Below are 10,487 nucleotides of genomic sequence, written 5' to 3' on the forward strand. Positions count from 1 at the left end.
ATGTTTATTCTGCCAATTCTTGAACACACCATCTTATAACTTATGTCTATACTGTATATTATAGAGCAGTGGTTTTCAGAGGTTATACAAGCTTCTCTGGATCACAGGTCTCATGATGTTTAGGACCACTGAAACTGCTTCAAAATAGATATTATTGTTTCATGTTCTCTTGGGGTTTTTTGGAGAAATTGCTTATTAATGTAAAGTTCCTCGATTAATATATCCCTTTTTTATATAAGGAATCATCTGAAGTTCTGTTCACTGCTGTCTGGGTTGCTCACATTTCCTGATGCCATTTAAATACCCCTTGGTCACTGCCGGTACCACCCCCTCCTCACCTGGTTGACTGCCGAGGGCTTCTGGGTCATGGGGCTGCTACTTGGGTGTTCCTGGACTCAGGAACCCCCCCCGTGCAGCTTGCTTTCCACCCCCGGACTTCTCTTCACTCATGACTGCTTGAGCCAGGAGGGCCAATTGTGTCCTGGGAGGCACCAGGTACAGCATTGCCAGCCGGTCGAGGGAGGTGATTGTCCTGCTCTGCTCTGCTCTACACTGGTGTGGCCTCACCTTGAAAATTGTGTGCAGTTTTGGGCACTGCAATGTATGAAAGATATTAAACTCTTAGAGAGCATCCAAAGGAGGGCAACGAAGATGGCGAAGGGCCTTGAGGGGAAGCTGTATGAGGAACATCGGAGGGCACTTGGTCTGTTCAGCTGAAGAAGAGGAAACTGAGGGGAGACCTTACTGCAGTCTACGACTTCCTTGTGAGGAGGAGAGGTAGACACTGAACTCTTCTCTGTGGTGACCAATTACAGAACCTGAGGGAATGGCCTGAAGATGTGTCAGGGGTGGTTTAGTTTGGATATTAGAAGAAGGTTCTTCACTCAGAGGGTGGTTGGGTGCTGCAACAGGCTTCCCAGGGAAGTGGTCACAGCACCAAGCCTGACAGAGTTCAAGAAGACTTTGGGCAACATTCTCAGACACACGATGTGGGGATGTCTTGGGAATGGTCTTGTTCAGGCCCAGGAGTTGGACTCAACGATGCTTGTGGGTTCTTCCAACTCAGCATATTTTGTGATTCTGTGGCTCTGAACCTTGCAAGCTGTATCTTTGCAAAGGGAAAACCAACACTGAATGTGTTTGTTTCACATTTCTATTTACTTGAAGGGAACCTGAAACACTTTCCTGATTTCAAATATTCTCTCTCTTCTCAGAGACACACTGCAACTCACTAACTCACTAGTCTCTTGCAAGTCTCATCTTCTTGTCCCAGCCCTCAGAGATGCACACATTCACATATGAAACACTTCAGAAAAGGCATTTAGAAGTGTGCTTCAAGTGGTTTTATTTTTACCAATGGCATGTGCTGGCATTCAGGATGGCACAATTTCCATTTCATCTGCTTCTCTGTCTAACAGTGAGCCTTGCAATTTCTTATCACTATCCTTAAAGCAGTTCCTCTTCCATCCTCTTTCGCATAATCATATCAGCAACCAGTCGAGTAGGATAGTTCTTAATGATTAAAGGCACTAACGTAATTCCCTCCAGTGTTTATTATCACTACTAGGTGTTTCAGTAACTAAGTTTATTTGACTACAGAAATGAGTGTAGCCAATGTTAAGTTCAGCTACTGTAACTGAAAAGACAGTGAATTATTATCCTCATGTATGGGAAATATTATAATGGGTCATGTTTGAGATTGGTCTTCCATCTACATGATGCACTGAGAATGATCAATGAGAAAATATGCATGTCTTAATGAAAAGTATGATTGCTATGCTTTCTACACAACTTAACTTTCACCCCTGCTGACTCTGGCAGTCGCAAAGATCAAATCTTTTCAAATTTCTTTCATTGCAGTGTCAGAAAAACCTAATTTATATTTTGAATCTCTGCAAAATTGTTCATTATGCAAATCCTATTTTGTGAAATAGATATGAGAGTGATAGAACTGATTGAGTCTGAAAGGCAATAGAGGCTGTAAGTTATGAGAGATAAAAATGCGCAAGGGTGAAACAAAGAATATTTCTATTCAGGTGCTGCTGGAAAAGTATTTAAAAGTCCAAGTTCATGTTTTTGTTTCTCAGCTTTGTGCCTAACTTGTCTGAAAATAAAATAGGAGACAAAACTCTTTTATGTTAAACACAGCTGTTTAAACCCTTTTCAGCTGTAGGGAGATACTAAAATCTACTGTCTGCAGTGCCCCTATGCTCAGCTTAATAGTGTATGACTGTATTGCAGCATTGCTACTTCATAACTCTTCCTTGGATCATCTCTTGTCAGTCAATTTGCTCCAAATACTAGTGCAAATTTGCTGATACAAGAGCTGTCTTCAGCCCTTTAATCAGATAAAACTCCTATTAACAAAAGATGGCAGCATGGCTCATTTTATTGCAAGGTTCCTACTACATATGTTCATATTTCCTCGAGTGTGGCAACCATTGACCTTGGTAGTCTAGATTGATTCATCCAGTTCAAGGATCACTTGGCTTCTGTGCTGAGTGATGGTTGCTTGGCTAACTGCAGTCTTTTTCATTTCCCGTTGATTTAATAGTGTTTCTTATTTTATAGATTATCATAGCATTGAATTATAATTTTAGATCCTAGATCAATTTTGGCCTTTCTCAAAGCCTCTTCCAGAAAACTGTTAATCAAGGAAAAGCTCTAACCCCTCGTTTATTTCCCAACATACCATAAATACAAGTATTTAAGAAAATATGCATACACACATTAGAGGGAAAGAGAAGTAACATATAATAAAATATTAAGTTCCTCACTAACTTTTATTCATTCTTTTTCAGATGACGAAACTTTTGGCTTTCTGAGTCCTTTTAGAAATTTTGTCTACCTAAGCAGAAATTATTAATATATACCGTAATCAAAACCCAAAATTTAAAATTTGACAGGAAGTAAATTTTATAAAATCTTTTAATGGATTTATGAGAATAGAATCAGGAAATGAGAGACAAATATTGATTTAGAGTATATGATCCAAATTATTTTCACCATTATTTAATCAGGGGGTTGGGAGTTTTTTTCACATGATTATTTTCTGATGTTACAGAATTTAAAAATTACATCAGGGAAACATCCACAAAACTGAGAAGTGCATAACAAATACAGGGGACTATTTTCACAAGGCATAACAATCTAATTCCAGGCATAAACTCTAATAATGGGACAAGAACAGGCAAATTGGTAGGATAATAGAAAAGCCTCATGCAGCTGCTCAGTTAAGAACCTGCCTGTACCAATATGCTGGAATGAATATTAACCTCTTATCAGTTTTCTGAGTTCTGAATACAGTTTTGGATGGTACAAAAAATATAGGATATAACTAAAATCCATTATTATTCTTCCATAATTAAATATACATCATAGCTTTCAGTACAAGGTGGTTGTACCCTAACCACATGTAAGTGAAGCTATATGCAAATGGAATAGTTCAGGCAGTCACTGCAGAGTAGCTGCAGCAGGATGCATCTCCTTACAGGCTAATTTATTCAGTGTCTTGGCATGGATGCTGAGCTGAATGCAGAAGGGTATTTGGCACAGTGTACTCTGCAGCACTGTGACCTCCAAAAGCGTAGGGCTCTGCACAACATACAAATCTGCCCAGACAATGAGCTTCAATATATATGTACCAAGTACTTTCCAAGGCCACCCAGTTCACCATCACTTGTGTATGGCAGAGTGAGGTCTGTCACTTGCAGGATAACCATGGCGCAGCACATCACATCCACGTACGAAAATAAGAGTGCAATTCTTTCTTTCTGGTCTGTCCTTTCTGACCTGACACAGAACACATGTTTTGACGTCTTGGCTACCTTGAGTGACACTTAGGTTTCAAAGTTTGCTTTGGCTGACCCACTCTGTCAAAGCAACAGCTGTGCTCTGCTAATCGAGCTTTTGGAAAGCTTGTCTGTAGCATACTTCAGTGATTCCTAGCACTTGCTTTTTGTTCCAGTGTTCTTCCATGTTTTGATTTTTTTTTCCTCATAGACTCAGCCTACCAGTTCTCTCAAACAAACCATTTTACAGATTTCTGTCCTTTATCGGTCATCCCATCCATCTGTCTTCTTCCAGTAATTTTCAGACTACAGGACTTCAGTAACATTTTCTAGCATATAATTTCTCCCTGGAGCCTCTTAGTCTACTCCATAAAACTGTCTTACTTATGTCTCACACTGGTGCCCCCAGCTTCATACCATGCATCAGTGCCCTCCAGCTCATTGCTCTGCATCACTACCCCTCTAGCCTATACTAATGGATATTGGTCCACATTTTAATTAGCATAAAACTGAAACTAAACAAGAAATACATTAAGTAAAAATGTAAATTATACTCAGCTAGTTCCAGGTGCTATCATTTTATCTTAATGAGCATTTGGTATAAGAAGGACTTTACAAAGCATAAACAATTCTGCTTCACAAATTCTTTGGGGTTTTATTAACTTTTTGACAACAGTTTAATTTTGGACCTAAAGAGAACAGACATCCTACCATCCAAGACTGCTTTCCAAAGCCAGTAATACACTCCTGTTCTGAATGATAACTCAGTGTCATACCAGTGTTTTTCAACACCTCCTGTCCTGTTAACAATAAAATATGATCAACTAAAGTGAGAAATACACAAGAATGCTTTCTCATTCTCTGGTGCTAAATGAAAGTAATTAGGTGTTATTAGACAGAAGCATACCTAAAAATTTTGTGGTGCTGTCCAGCAAGGGAAAGGAAAGAAAGCTGGAAGGTCATCATAAAGAGAAAATATCCCCAGGAAAAAAAATTAGTTTTATTACCCTGGAAAATCAAGGTACTCTACATGTTAAGTCATGTTTAATTTCTTTCAGGTAGTTAAGTTCCTATCAATGCTTATGTATAAGCCTAATGGTTCTCAAACTTTATGTCATTTTGACATCAGTGCTTTCTGCTTCAGCAAAACATTAAATGTACATTCCTTTTATTTACTTTCTAGCAGGTCTAAAAAGCAGCATATTAGGTATTAGGCAGTTATATATTCTTTTTCTGTTTTACAGAGAAGGGAAAAAACTATATGGAGTGTGGATCAAGCACTTAGACCTTATATCAGACAAATGTCTGGTAGTTGTCTTATTATTCTTACAGATATAAAATAGAAGTAATTTCTGTAGTGGTTTCATTAATAATTCTAGAATAAAATCCATAGAAGCAAGAAGAAACACCTCTAATGTTAAAAGAATAGTTTAGATTTTTGGGATCTTTTCAATATTTAAAATATTTTGCTAACTGAAAGCAGGAACACTCAAAAGCTAAGAAGAATTAGTATACTAAGTCAGGTCCTATGCACAAATATAACATCAGTTCCAAATTTAATGTAATAGTGCTGCAGCTACCTGGCCCATTAGTATGAGCATGATTTAAATCAGGTCAACACAAGTCACAAGCTGCTGTCTTAACAGATCCGCAGTTTACCATTCCACAATTTCCATGTTGTACCCAAATGAACAGACAAGTTTATCAATAGATCACAGGGAAAGAGCCCTGTGAAGCTCTCTCTGCTGCAATGCAAGGGATCATTCTGTCTCCAGAACACACAGTGCTACACGAGTGAGAGCAAGGTCAGCTCAGTTACAGCCATCCAAGTAGCATTTTGCAGTGTTGTTGGTTTCTGTAAAGCTAAACTCACTGAGACTGAAAAACAAACACCTAATTTTAAGCCAGAGAGGGAGTAAATACTCAAGCTGTGTTGTGACTGCATTAGATTTGAAATGAAGGACGTCTGCAGTGCTAACTCGCTTTATGCACGAGGTACTGAAAACAATATTGGTCCTACATGATGACAGCCCACACAGTTTTCAGTGCCTTTTTGTTGGGAGGAGGTCAGGAAGAATTCACTGGTATGTAACAGCATTACTTCTTAAAGTCTGGATCATTTTTCTGACATTAATTAGGAAGAAAAAAAATTTTATCTCATATCAGCTTCTACATCACGTCATTCCGGATGTGACAATTCAAGTCTGCTTTCTGAAAATGAGACTATTCAGAAAAATTACAGAGTCTTTTAATCCAGTCTTTTAAGACAAAAAAAAAAAAGGAAAAATAATGCCCTAAAGGGAGCTAAAATGTCAAAGATGTACTTGATCTTTTCATCACCCTTTTAGATTTAGAAGATCATTTAAATGAGTGACATAAAAATATAAAAATTGAGAGGGTGCTGTACAGAAGTTAAGCAAGCCACAGTACTTCATTTTTGTCACTTCAGTCACACCACAGGACAGTTAAAAAAGTTTGTACCTCATCTGAGCAAAGAATAGTTTTCTCTAACTGAAGAGTCTACTGTAGGTAAACAAGATACTTGGGAAACTCAGTCCTTTTATTTTACATTTATTCCAAAACTTTTGGTGAGAACTATATGCAATATTATCCCACCATCCATAATAATGATGGAAAGGATAATGAGAATGAGAATGAGAATGTTAATGATAAGAAGAAGAAGGAAAAATAAGGATGCTTAGCATTGACTTTCAGATGTTGCCCCACTATGTAGACTGGGATTCTGACCAGGTTCATGTGGTCAACATCCTAAACACATGCAAACTGAGAGGCAGAAAAGATAGCTAGCATAATACTCTTTTTTACACTGCCAAAGATTTGTGTCAAATTCTCAATTTTCACCTAGTTTTGTTCTTCTTCTTTATTTTCTATCTGTTTGACCTTCTTTGATTCTCTTGCTTTCTAACTTCTTTCTCAAATTTCAGTGTTTGCTCTCTGCAGTGAATACATATTCTTCTCACCTAGACTTTCATCCTCCTGCCAACTCTTAACTCCCTCCTCAATCAGCTGTGTTGAGAAAAAAATGTCTCCCTTGCTCTAATAGTGTTTGGTGTCATTAGCCAGGCATCATTCATTACTCAAATCCAACCTTATTTTCTGCTTCAGTGGTGGTAGTTCTCAATTAATTTAGCAGGTTTTAGACAAAATAGATGACACTTTAATGTGTCTTTTTTTTTTTCCTTCCAGAGTAAACTAGCATCTGTCTGAATAGTAATCATAGAGAAAAATGTAATTTTAGAGCGAAACCAATATCTTTGATGTAAGAAAGAGAAACACACAGACAAAATAAACTGAAATCAACCCATTCTCTGTAAAAAAGGTGTTGTGGAATTTTGCACAGACTGGTTATTTTTAAAGAAGGAAGGAAAAATAAATAGCTTTAAAGTCACACATGTCAGAGTGTAATATTAATGTGAGTGTGAGACCATCAGATTGAACATTGTGTTTAGATAAAAGGTTCAGGAGATTCAACATTCTTTCTCTGATAGAGACACCTAAGGAAAATATACAAATAAGGAACACATTTAGAGATACTTTCCAGTATGTCCTTCCAGCTTCCAGCAGTCTGCATTTCCTAGGGTGGATGTAGCTTTCTTGTGTTTTTAGAGTCTTAAATTATTTTCCTTCAGCAAATTCACCTTATTGGGCTTTTTAAACACACATTTATTTAACATCTGTGGTGTCACGTATCAGAGTTGCACCTCTTTGCAATTGGCTGTCACTGCAGTTTATCTTTGTGGAGTACTTCCTTATGTTGGTTTTGATTCTGCTGTCTGATAGTGTCAGTTTGTACCTTCCTTTCTCAAATTAAAATAAACAATTATTATAATCATTCTCTCTATATTGTTCATGATTTTATAGACTTTGAGCATACCTCCCTTCAGTCATTTGTTTTTCAGACTGAAGATCCCTGAAAATTTCTCTTCAGTAAGTGACTTTTCGCATCTTTCCTTCATCTCCATTATCTCCCTCTGTATCTTTTCTAGTTGTATTATTTCATGATGGTGCAGGAGTAGGACTCTTATGGGTCCAAGATGGGCAGAAGTCACGGAGTAATGCACAGTATTATGACCATAATAATGTTTTCTATTCCACTCCTAGTAAATGCTACCTTTTGCTTTGCTAAATATTACCCAGTGCCAAATTGATCTTGCCATAGAACAGAAAAATATAAACACCAGATATCTTTTCTGAGTGCACAGTCCTTCATTCGAGCAGTGTTTCCACAGATTTCATTTTTACCTCTGGACGCCGAATGTCACCTGCCATTTTATTATCTAGTCTCTCAGTATCATGAATCCATCAACAGTTCCACAGGGTCCTATGTTGCAGTTTAATAACTTTGGCATAGTTGGTTATCTCTTCCCTTTTTTCCAGACTATTTACAAGTATGCCACACATTGTAGGCGCTAACACTGAACCCAGTCATTTTCCAGTCACAATCCATCTGCCTTGAAAGAATTTGTTTCCTGCCTTTTGTTACCCTTTAACCAGTTATTCAATAATAACACTTCTTCTTGGCCCAGCTTAGCATCTTTCAGACCTTTTGGTGCCTGACTTTGTGAAAACCCTTTTTGAAATTCAGGTACATTGTATCAAGTGTACACTATAACAAGTGTTCTATTCCAATGCTGGGGCACAACTTCCCTTTACAAAAGCTTTCCTAACTCTTCATTAACACATAACATTATGTATTATACCGTGTACTAAATTCCTATATGCAATATACATGATAAGGATGGATACTCTGAACTACTTACCCGGTGGTTGGTTGTAAGCTTGGGCATGGAACAGAGCAAACAATGGGAGAGCTATAACTGTATGTTCTTTGAGGTGCTTTCTTTCTCAGGCTGGCAGGTGAACTGTAAAGGCCTTCCAGATGTAGTGGGTATATATGGACACACAGTGCTGGGGTTGCTAGCTGGGTCTCAGGTGAAATAAAGGTAGCAAGGAACGAAAGTTGAAGTATTCTCACCTAGCCACCTTGAACATCTCTGCTTGGAGGAATAAACAACATATATAATGGCGTTTGGAATCAAGCATAAAATACAGCTTCAGTAGAGAAATACATAACACATAATCAATTCTGATTTAATGAAATAAAATGATGTGAATGCACATATTTTAACTTTAGGCTACAACAATAAGCATACGGTCAAATATTTAGCTTGAGTGAGTCTCAAATTAAAAAAAACCAAAACAGCAAAACAAACCTAACTGCCATTTAGCAGAAAGGCAAAGAATACCAGTTGTACAGAGTGTCATAAAAAATTATAAGATGATAAAACAAATTTTTAATGTATAAACTTAATTCTGTACTTTGTGTGTACATATTCCAGTGGAACATTTTCTTAATGCAAACATATTGTATATATATGTACATACATAAAATCATTTAAAACTTCAGTTCTTTATTTGAGAAAATATATTCTGGTTTTAATTATATTAGTTATTTTGGGATCAGCCTAATAATATGCGTATGTATTATGAATAAGGAAATTTCAACAGAAAAATAAAAAATACCCTTTTTATATTAAAAGAAGCAACAAAAGAGCAATAAAATATGAACACTCATCAAGATTTAAACTGAAAGAGATTAATTGCTAAGTACTCTAGTTACTCTGAGACAATGGGCATATATATATATTTATATACATAAACCAACAAAATATATATACAATGTGCTAGCCACTTCATCTGTTCTATCATCAGACTGATTAGATAAAACTCAATTATAGACACAGCTTTATGGTAAATCATGCTCAAACCATCATTAAGAAAAATGCAAATAGAAGAAAAATTACAAACAATTACCTGATGCAAGGGCTAACCATCAAAACAACTCTGTCACCAGTACATTCAGAGACTTCATCCAGACTCTTTTAACCAAAAAAAACTCAGGTGATTTGACCTTTTTTTTAATAAATCATAAATGGAGAATGAGTCATAGGTGGTTTCTAGGGAGACCAAGTTAGTAACCATAAAAGTCTTTATAAATCAAAATCTGCACCTGGAAGGAAAATCAGGGTTTGGAGGATAGACCGAGTGAAATTAGGAAAAGATTCTTCACCCAGAGGGTGGTTGGGTGCTGGAACAGGCTCCTCAGGGAAGTGGTCACAGCATCAAGCCTGACAGAGTTCAAGAGGCATTTGGACGATACTCAGGCACATTGTGTGACTCCTGGCAAAGGTCCTGTGCAGGGCTAGGAGTAAGACTTGATGATCCTTGCGGGTTCCTTCCAACTCGGCACATTCTGTGATTCTGTGAAATGGTGAGTGTATGTATTCCTTCAGACCTTGTTGACAGTTAAAGGTGCATTTGCCTCTATTAGCAGGGACTATGGCTGAGAGACACGTACATTAATTACTTTGTTTGTTATGTAAAATACTTTCTGTGGACACCTCATTCTCTCCTTAGGATCTGTTTATTTTCTCATACAGTCAACTAGCTTTAAAAGCATCTCTTCTGAGACCACCCAACCTCTTTCTCTGCCTCCAGACCCAGAAGGTGTGAGCTGCTGCAGGCACACCGGGGTTTACAGTCAAACTCTGAAAAAGAATCAAGAAACCAAGTTTCAAAAGGAAAATAGGTGAAGCCAAGTATTAATTTCATACTAATGGAGTATGAAAATGCTCTTCTAAGAGCATTGTCTTCATATACTCTGCTCAGGGTCAG

General features: G+C 37.4%; 1 long non-coding RNA gene across 1 annotated transcript; it reads right to left on the reverse strand.

Annotated features, from left to right (window-relative positions):
* Positions 1-578: 578 nt before the first annotated feature.
* LOC116786355 lies at positions 579-9,701 on the reverse strand. The gene is made up of 3 exons (XR_004356892.1): positions 9,627-9,701; positions 8,573-8,806; positions 579-594 (listed from the first exon to the last, which is right to left on the reverse strand). It is a non-coding gene; the product is annotated as an uncharacterized LOC116786355 (long non-coding RNA).
* Positions 9,702-10,487: the final 786 nt, after the last annotated feature.

The sequence above is a fragment of the Chiroxiphia lanceolata genome, chromosome 4, assembly GCF_009829145.1.
Source record: "Chiroxiphia lanceolata isolate bChiLan1 chromosome 4, bChiLan1.pri, whole genome shotgun sequence".
Lineage (NCBI taxonomy): Eukaryota > Metazoa > Chordata > Aves > Passeriformes > Pipridae > Chiroxiphia > Chiroxiphia lanceolata.